This window comes from Suricata suricatta, chromosome 17 (assembly GCF_006229205.1).
Source record: "Suricata suricatta isolate VVHF042 chromosome 17, meerkat_22Aug2017_6uvM2_HiC, whole genome shotgun sequence".
In the NCBI taxonomy this organism is placed as follows: Eukaryota; Metazoa; Chordata; class Mammalia; order Carnivora; family Herpestidae; genus Suricata; species Suricata suricatta.
Window position 1 is genome coordinate 35908002 of NC_043716.1, and position 8327 is coordinate 35916328.

General features: G+C 56.1%; 1 long non-coding RNA gene and 1 other non-coding gene across 3 annotated transcripts in view; one reads left to right on the forward strand and one right to left on the reverse strand.

Moving 5' to 3' along the window:
- The first annotated feature begins 4522 nt into the window (after positions 1 to 4522).
- On the forward strand, positions 4523 to 4713 carry LOC115283138. Its single transcript, XR_003904946.1, has one exon. It is a non-coding gene; the product is annotated as a U2 spliceosomal RNA (small nuclear RNA).
- A 1830-nt stretch (positions 4714 to 6543) lies between these two features.
- LOC115282289 overlaps positions 6544 to 8327 on the reverse strand; it is a 2370-nt gene continuing 586 nt past the window's right edge. The window contains exon 2 of one of the 2 annotated variants that reach the window (XR_003904574.1): positions 6544 to 7059. This is a non-coding gene — a long non-coding RNA (uncharacterized LOC115282289). Of the gene's footprint in view, positions 7125 to 8327 lie in introns of both variants that reach the window. The other variant, XR_003904573.1, reaches the window with a different exon arrangement.

An 8327-nucleotide genomic window follows, 5' to 3' on the forward strand; every position in this document is an offset into this window, starting at 1 on the left:
CCCCCGGGGCCGGCGCGGCGAGGACGGCATAGCGGGCAGCAGCATGGAGCAGGTCGGCGGGCGCGGGGCGCGGGTGCGTCTGGGAGCGGAGGGTGGGCGCCGCCAGCTGGGGATGAGGGTGGGCGCGCCGAGGGGGAAGGGGGTTGGGGCGCTGGGGCTCCGAGCCGGGCCGGAGCTCTGGGGGAGGGATGGGGCTGATGTGACACAGAGCTGGTGGGTACACACACACACACACACACACACACACACACACACGCGGACACACAGGGAGGAGGCGCGCACAGAGGGCGCGCACGCTGCCTCTCGACCCACCCAGGAGGAGAGCCCCCTCCCCACTCGGTAAGGTCTCAGCCCCTGCCAGGATCCTAGGCCGAAGGGGGCTGCAGGCTCTGCGGAATGAAGGAGGGACAGGAGGTGGAGGTAGCTCTCTAAAGCCTGACTACTGCTGACCCCTAGCGAGACCTCAAGATACAAACCCCCTCCCTCCCCCACCTGCACATCGAGGGGCTTCTCCCCGCCAGCCTCCCCCTCCCCTCCCAGTTACAGCAGCTGCAGCCGCCGCCGCCACCATTTCGCAGCGGTGAAAAGATGGGGTGGGCCGGGCAGCTTCTCTATATGCACCCCGAATGCACACCTGCAGCCCCAGCCAGGCCTTGGGGGCTGTCTTTTCCTTTGCACAGTCTCCATCAGAAGAGGCAGGGGTGAAGGCCCACTCAGGTTGGAGCTCCTCACCCACTCTGGGGAGTTCAGCAAATGGAGCGGAGGGGGGGGGGGGAGGCCAGTCCCCTTAAGTGAGTGAGGGGGGCCTCTATCCTGACTCGTAGTCTCCCGCTTCCACTCGAAGAAGGGCACAGCCTGATGTGGGCAGGAATGAGGAGGCTATTCCGGAAGCTGTCTTAGTCCCTTCATAATCCTGACTTGGGGTGGGGTCTGGAGTGGTGGGGTTTTCTGTTCCTGGGCTTGCTGAGCTCGACCACGCTACTGGGCTCATTGGGGTTGCTCAGCCTAATGCAGTGGCCTGGGGCCCTGGGCTCTGAGACCCCTCCCCTCCACACTGAGCAGGCGGCTGCCTCTGGCAGAGGGGTTCTTGGGTTGTCTGTGAGGGTGATGAGGAGAGGCAGGAAGAGGAAAGAGTCCCGGGAGGGGGTGATCCTAAGTTCTGGGCAGGCGTGAAGTGCTCTGGGCATCTTTCCTGGGCTGCATGTGATGTTTAAGGCGGAGTTGTGGGCTAGTCTAGTTTTTAGGCCTGTTTGGCATCTTGGTTGTTAATTTAAATGGCTGGTGGCAGCACCAGGCCTGGCAGGGGGAAGGGGACTCCATTCGTCATTATCTGCTGTTGCTGTCATTACTGACTCTACCTTCAGCTCCACTCTGAGTGCAAACAAGTGAGGGGGTGGGGGGGACAGTACTAAATGCCACTGAATTGCTTACATTAAAATAGTTAATTTTATGTTACGTGAATTTCATCTCAATTTAAAGAAAAGGAAGGGTAAGGATAGGGGCCATCACTACTTTCTGCCTAGAGGACTCTACATGCATTTCACTGGGAGGGCAGCTCTGCCCAGATTGCTTCCAATTGCCCCCATCAGCCTGCCCTATACCTCTTCTGGGGGGTCAGCTGTTCCCCGTTTTCCAGAGGATAGAGCCTGACTCCCCTGTGCCCTGGCATCATGGAGGGGAAGCGGGGGCTGGAGGAGAATAGGACATTGGGCTCCTGCCTGTCCCCATCAAAGGGACACCGGGAGGTCTTGGATATCTGTCCTCTCTCTCGGGGCTGCTGTGAAGTCCCTGGCAGCTATGTTGAACGGTGGCTTTCCAGGTCCCTTCTTGGTGTCCTAGGACACCTCTGCTGAGCAGCACAGCGGCCAGCAGCCTGTGAGCCACTCCCCACCCCCACAAGATGGGGACTCTGATGGTCAGCACAACCAGGGAGGTGCCCAGGCTGATGGCAATGCCTTAAGGCAGCCCCAGCCATGCCGGGCCCATGGGCGTCACCAGCTTTCTGGATGTGTCGGGAGTGCGGTGTGTATGGGGCACTTCTGAAATCGGAGCTTCTTTCACCAGGGGAAGCTCCTATTTTAAGTTTCCCATGTGCTGAGCCCTCTTGTAAAGCAAAGAATCCTTTTATAGTGCAAGAACCACCCTGATGTGTCTGTGTGGTATGTGTGGATTTCGGCATGTAGGGTTTCTTAAAGGGAGCATGCCTGGAATCTCTCACAGGGGCTGGAACTGCCAGGTGGGGCGGGTGCCAGGACTGAGGGGCTTGCCCCCTGCAGGCGGTGCCCTGCCCCTCTTTTCTCTCCATCCAATTCCCCTCTCTCTCCCAGGGCTGGCTCAGAGCCAGACAGAGGAGAGGGAGCAGCTGCAGGGGATTTCCAGAGCTTCTAGGGGGAGGTGGGAGCTCCCCTTCCCCTCCCCTCTCCTTCTCTTCCCTCCCTCCATGTTTCCCTCCTCTCCCTTTTCCTCCTCTCCTCCCCTCTCCTCTCCTAGAAGGACAAAACAGAGGCCACCGGGAGGAGAGGGGCCAGGGCCTGCCTGGGTGCAGGATGTGCAATGGGTGGGGACAGCTAGGCAGGGTCTGGGGCCCGTGGCAGAAGAAGGACTGCAGGCCAGTCGCTGGAAAAATTTAAAAGCCCTCACATAGAACCTCAGAATTTAGCATCTTGGAGCTGGAGGGGACTACCTGGCCTAGCTCCTCCTAGAGGGATCCTGCTTCATAGAGCAACGCTCGGCATCAGACCTCACCAAGCCACCTAACCTTTTCTGAGCTTTGTTTCCTCACTGAGATCGCGGGGCTGATAATACCTACCTTACAGTGTTGTCATGGGGAGCAAATGAAAGAATATTGGTAAAGAGCTTGGCACACAGTAGGTCCTCAACACGCTTTAACACGTCTTTGTGATGTGTCTGGTGGTGTCATTGTCCGTATGTCATCGGGTAGCCTTGGACGCTCAGTCCAGGCCACAGGGTCCTCAATTACCCAGTGTCACCCAGTTGGGAGCCTGCAGGGCTGAGACCGCAGCCCAAGGCCTCTTCTCCCTGCATCACGAGGAACATGGGTCCCCTGAAGGGGCTGCTGGGGGAGAATAGCAGGAGGTCTTTTGTCCGTGCCCTGCCCTGACACCAGGGTTTTACTGGGTGTGGCTTGTTTGCCCAGCTGCTACCCCAGAGGAGCTGCAGCCTCTTGCTCCCGCCCCACGCCAGCTGTCCAGAGGTTGCTGGGCTGAGGTCCCAGCTGTTTGGCAGGTTGCCATTGCCCCTTGGCCCCAGACAGGCCAGGGGTCTGCAGCCTCCCTCCCTGAGAGGTGTTCAGGTGGGTCTCTTCTTCCCTCGGATTCCTGGCAGCAAGGACAAGGGCGGGGACTGGTGTCTTCTTGAGTGGATCATTGTCCCACCTACCCCATTAAAGATGCTCCATGGGGTCCATTCTGTGGGATGCCCTGGGCTTCTGCCAGACCCTGGGCCCCACATCCCCCCAGGCCTCCTGCCTCTGCCATTGCCAGTTGAAGGCCTTCAAGGTCTAAGCAAACACTGCCTCCCAGGGCCCCTGCCTTGTGCCCTCATTACGGGGGGCGACCCCTCTTGTTTATCTCAGTGCTCTGCTTGCACAGAGAATGTGAGCTCAAAGGGGAGGCACACCAAATGTCGCCAACCTCCCCCCCACACAGCGGTTTGCATGTAATCAGCACTTAATAAACATCTCTTGACTTGAATGAATTGGGTCCACACCTGCTTTGGAGATGAAAATTTAGGTGCGGGTAGGTTTGCTTTTGGGGGACAAGCAGAGGACAACCCAGGGGCTAGGCACAAGAACAGGCTCTCCCCTCTAGTCCTGCCCTCTCACCTTTCTCCACCAGGGGGTGCTCTTTCCCCTTCGGTGGAAGGGTGGCAGCTGTCATCCGGATTTCTGGTCACCCTTCCTAAAACCTACCTTCTTCCATCCTCTGTTTCTCCTTTTCAGCTCAGGGTGTGCTTTGATTCCATTATCAAATGGGAGCCCCAAATGGGAGGTGGGCAGAGAAGGCCTTATTGGTCCCACTTTACAGAGGGTGAAACAGGTTCAGAAAACCTCAAAGACATACAGCCATCAGGTGGGCAAGATGGGCAATGGATGGGATCGGGAACCCAGGTCTTTGGACTCTCGAGTCAGTGCTCCTTGATGACATCATACAACTCCTAGCTGGCTCCTGGGCTAGGCCTGACCCTGACGGTGGATGTCTCTGGTCTGAGGATTCCTCCGTGAGGGTGGAGAACGCAGCTTCTTCCTCTAGAGCCCCTGCTTTTTCCTTCACTCCATTCATCACCCTCTCAGGTCTCTTTCCCACCCAAGTTTCGCCCACAGCTCACCTGTGCTGCTTTCTATCTTTACGTTTATTTATTTATTTATTTATTTATTTATTTATTTATTTATTGAGGGTGGGGGGAGGAAAGCAGAGCGAGTCCCAAGCAGGCTCCATGCCACCAGTGCAGAGCCCAATGTAGAGTTCGATCCTATGAACCATGAGATCAAGACTGAAGCCGAATCGCCTCTCAGCCTTTTGGCTAAGATCAAGCGTAGTACCTGTTCTCGTCAGCTTAGTATCTGACGTGTCCTCTATTGGGGGACAGTATATTAGGTGAATTTTTAGAGCCGGGAGCTGGACTAGGAGCCTGCTCTGTCCACTCCGCGCATCGCCCTGGTATTGCAGTGCTTCCAGGAGCGGTGCCCAAAAAAATAAAAATAAAAAAAATAAAAGACTGAAGCCGAAATTGAGAGTCAGACACTTAACCGACTGAGCCGCCCAGTTTGTGCCACTAAGTTTTTTAACCAGCCTGATTCCACTTCCTCACCCCTGATGCTCTTCCTTCCTGTGTAATCCGGCCTCTACCTCCTCCAATCTCTGCCCAGCACAGTGCCACTTTCTCTGGCCACCCGCCTCCACTTTGTCGTCTCTGTCTCCCTCATGGCCTCCTCCTTCCTCACCTGCCCCTAAAGGTGGGTGCTCCTCGTGTCCTGTCACAGACCCAGTCTCCTCTCTGTACTGTCCTTGGAGAATCTGAATCATACTCCTGGTCTATTGATGACTTCCAAAGCCATGTCCCCAGTTCAGGCCTCTCTGCTGGGAGATGTCCACAGGTGACAGACTATGGGTTAAGTGCGTGGGCTCTGGAGTTCAGATCCTGGGTGGGCTTGGGTAAGAGACTCAAGCTCTCTGGGCCTCCGTTTCCTTATCCATAAAATGAGGATTATAATATCTATTTCCCAGCTCCTTTGTGAGACTGAATTGGAATAATACATACAAAAGATTTACAGGGCCTGGCAGGCCCCATCTCCCTGAGACCACTCTCCTTTCACCAACACCCAGTTGGTCACCACATTCCGGGGGTCTCTGATGTTTCTTGCCCTTGCCCTGGTGCAGTGTCTCTCCCTCCCCATCTCCTTGTGCCCCCTCCTTGTGGCACATCTCTGCTTAGATGCCTGCCCCAGGCCAGGCTAGAATCAAAGTGCCTCGCGCCCAGTCATTCCATCGTCATATCCTCGCCCACGTTTCCTTCCTCACCCCTCCATGCTTCCTGCCCATGTTCATACCCTCCATACCTGCTGCTTGGTGCCAGCCACGCCGCCACTAGGCTCTGCTTTCTCCTGCCTCCCTGCCTGTGTTTCCTTTTCCCTGGAGCACCCTCCCCCCAATACCCCACTCCACCCCACTGCCCCCCTCATCCATGAAGCCCCCAGAGGTTCAAGGCCACTGCATTCCGGAAGCCTTCCTCTGCTTCTCTAGCCTTCCATTGCTCCTTTTCAGAGATCTCACTACAGAGTCAGGATTGGTTAAGCCGAGGACTCCTCAAGAGAAGGAGCTAGATCTAATCTCCATACTCCCAGGGGGGATTCCACTCCCTCAACCCCTCATATGCTAGGGTTCCCAGTAAGCATTTGTGAACAGAGGCAGGTGCCTGGGCTGGGGGAGGAACTTAGAAAGTGGGGAAGTCTAAGGAGGGTCCTCAGGGAGGGACACCTTCCTCCCTTGTTGAGCTCTACTTCTAGGACCCCCAGAGCAAGAGTGTGCCGGAATAGAGCGGATTTGGGGTGGGTGGTGGGACCAGGGAGTGTGACCTCGGGGAGTCTGAGGGAAACAACAGGAGCAAGAGGGGCTGGAGAAGATTGATGGGGGAGGGCCGGGACAGGATGGGGGTGCAGGTCAAGGTGCAGGAAGAGGTGGGAAGGGCAGCAGGGTGGGGGAAGAGCGCACTTTCTGGGAAGTGGGAGAGGGTGGGGGAGGTGAGCGCAGTGCATTGTGGAGGGAGGAATTCATCTGCTGGCCGGTGTGAGCTCATTTCCTCTCGCTGCCTCCCGCAGAGTCTGAGGGCATCAGGCTCTGGAAAAAGTGAGCCAGGGGCACCCCAGTGGTCACCTCCCTCCTCCCCTCCCCCACAGCCTCAGTTCAGTCTGGATCTCTGATGCCACAACTTCCCCCTCACATAGAGGACCCATTTGTTCTGAGAGAAAAGGACCCCCAAGCCAGGGTGGCACAAGCCTTGGACCACTGCAACTACGGGACAGAAAGAGGTAGAAACAGGAACTTTGTTGAAAACTAAGCAAGAAAATACAGGCAGTATGATGGATTACAGTTAGATAGCAGGAAGGACTTCTCAGAAGCGGGGGATAATTCCAGCTGCACACGACCTTGATGGAGATAGAGGGAAAGGAAGAGGAGTCATTAAGTGCCTTTCCATATTGTAAAAGCATCCCTCTCCATGGACTTCCAGGGAGTGTAAAAGAAATGAAATAAAACATAAGATTTACAAAGAAGTCAGCGTCTCCTTCCTCAGGCTCACAGGAGCAGGGATGGCCCAGTTGGTGTCTGAGCCACTCAACTCCTTCCGGGACCTGAGGCCCTGATCTTGTGGAGTCTTGGGGTTGGTGATGGCGGTGAAGCAAGCAGGCTCTGTGAGGTGTCCTTGGCCCAGAGCGGGTGGCTTCTTCCAGTAGGTAGGGTCAGCCTTCCACTTCTGTTGCCTGTTTTATATCCAAATCATAGTCCTATCTATCTGTGGCCTCTGCTTTCTTTGCTTCATAATCTGTGAGAAGGAATACAGGAACCCTTTAGAACTGCAAGAAGGCATGGGAAAGAGGTACACATAGGCTGTAGGAAATAAAAGTAAAAAGGATGTCAGTTAGAGAGCAGAAAGAACTTTCCAGCAGAAATGGAGGACTGAGGGACTATCTCTTCCTGGCTCATCAGGAGATGGCCTGAAGGGGTCCTGCTTGGGGGCAAGGAAATGAACTGGCTAAGACCCCGTGGCTCTTTGCGTCCACTTGGAATGAAGCCCCAAAGGGAGGCCGTGGAGAGGATGTAACTGGGAGCCCTGGGGATGTCTGTGCTCTCACAGCTGTCTACTGCAGAGCAGATTTGTGGGCTGGTCCAGAGGCCTGAGCCCCAGGCTGGCTGGCTGAGGGTCTGAAAGGCTGGGGCACCTGCCAGCCTCTTCCTTCCAGTCTCCATTCCTCTGTCTCCCTGGGGTCCTGGGCTGGCACTCTGCCTGGGAGGGTGGCCCTAGATAGAGGGGCGAGGAGCTCCGAAAGCTCCCCCCTGCCCTAACCCCCGAGGGCATTGCCATCTCTGCTCTTGTCTCCATGAGCCCAGGATGGAAAAGCCCTGTAAGCTTTATTCCATCTTTCCTTCTCTCTCTCTCTCTCTCTCTCTCTGTCTCTCTCTCTCTCTCTTTTGTTAAATGTTTATTTATTTTCGAGACAGAGAGTGAATGGGGAAGGGGCAGAAAGAGAAGGAGACACAGAATCTGAAGCTGACAGCTCAGAGCCTGACTCAGGGCTCGAACTCACAAACCATGAAATCACGACCTGCGCCGAAGTCCGGTGCTTAACCAACTGAGCCACCCAGGTCCCCCTCGTCTTTCCTTCTCTTCAATCCTGGTCTCTTCATCTTTATCTCTGACTTTCTCTGCCTCTATCTTGTCTGTTTCTCTTTCAATGCTTCCTATGCCTCTCAGTCTTTGTTTCTGACTACCTCTGTCTGGTTCTGTTTCTCTCTGCTTCTCTCTCCCTTCCCTCCTTCCCTTCCTCTCCCTGTGCTAGTTTTGGGTTCGGTGCCCTTGGCCTCTTTCCTGGGCCAGCCAGCCAGGATCACCATCTATCTGGGCCGGTTCCCGGGAGGCTAGCCCAAATTGTCTCCCTGAGACCACCTCTCTTCTCCGGGCTATATTGCCGTCTAGCTCCGCTGCCCGCGCACACCCCTGCCTGAGCCCCCTTTACCAAGTCAGCTGCCCTGGGGAGAGGCGGCGGGTGAGCCCCGTCGGGCGCAGGGGGAGGAGCGACGGGGCTGGCCCCC